Source organism: Aphanomyces astaci, assembly GCF_000520075.1.
Source record: "Aphanomyces astaci strain APO3 unplaced genomic scaffold supercont1.52, whole genome shotgun sequence".
Lineage (NCBI taxonomy): Eukaryota > Oomycota > Saprolegniomycetes > Saprolegniales > Verrucalvaceae > Aphanomyces > Aphanomyces astaci.
Genome location: NW_009798315.1, coordinates 468955 through 470128, shown reverse-complemented (window position 1 = coordinate 470128; position 1174 = coordinate 468955).

Sequence of the window (1174 nt, the reverse complement as noted above, 5' to 3'; positions counted from 1 at the left end):
GTATGCGTGGGTTCCAAGCTCAGTTGATGTGGTAGCTAAGGTGATTCATGTAATTCCCGGCCAGCTTGACCTACTTTCTGAGTCCCGTTACTCATCACCCACTCATGCAATGCGGCTGCGGAAAGCTGCAATCGCAAGCTCGTGACGAGCTTTATAACTTTATGCAGTTCCCATCATTCTATCGTTTGTCCAATTTGCTTGACGAATTTCTAAAAATCGAAATTTGCCTATGTGAATGTAATTCCCGGCCAGTGATTCACTTGAATAATGTATAGTCAATTTGCAGCTCTCGAAATGGGTGAATTTCTGAGAACCTCTTAATAGTAATATATATTCAAGTGTACAAGTAATTAAATTAAAGTAGTTCGGCGTTTAAATCCTTAGGTTAATCACAAAAAAATATGACTGTATAAGGCAATTATGTAACAAATGAAACGTGACCCAAACATAACATTTACATTAGGAAGAGGAGGAGGCATCACGTTTTAATAAAAACAGCAGTATAATTATCCAATTACAATACAGTTTGCCAAAATGAAACATTCTCTTCACAAAATTCCATTACGTAATCATACTCGCTGATGTCTACAGACAGGCCTTGTGGCCGCCTTCTCTTTACGAACTACTACGTAGTACGGCTTTACCTTTACCTTTCGTATTTTGCTTCTTCACAGCACTCTGAGCGTACTCACGAGTAACAATACCAATGAGTGTAACTCGTTTCGCTGGGGTCTTCTTCACCAGTTCAGGTGGCAAAAGCAAATGCGTGTCGCGGGCCTCAAGTTTTGCGGTCAGCATTGACTTCAACCAACTCGCCTGAGCATGTTCTATCTTCAAACCACCTCGCTTGAATGCACCAAGTCGAGCATACATAGTCTCCAGGGGTAGTGGGTATTATCAATTTCACCCAAACTTGCAACTTCGGGGAATTGTTGAAATCCACAGCTATTCAACGTACTAACTACCGCAGTACTACAGTAGTAGTATATCATACTATTAATAGTATCCAGTTCATTTTGAGTTTGCTTGAACTACGTAGCAATACTCCTTCGAAGTAGAAATAATTATGGAATTTAACGCAGCGACATCTTGATGACGCGGAACACGACAGTTTGCTCGATTTTCGTAATGCTCGCGTCGTCGTGAACGTTCGAGAAGAAGTAGCTTCGGGGTC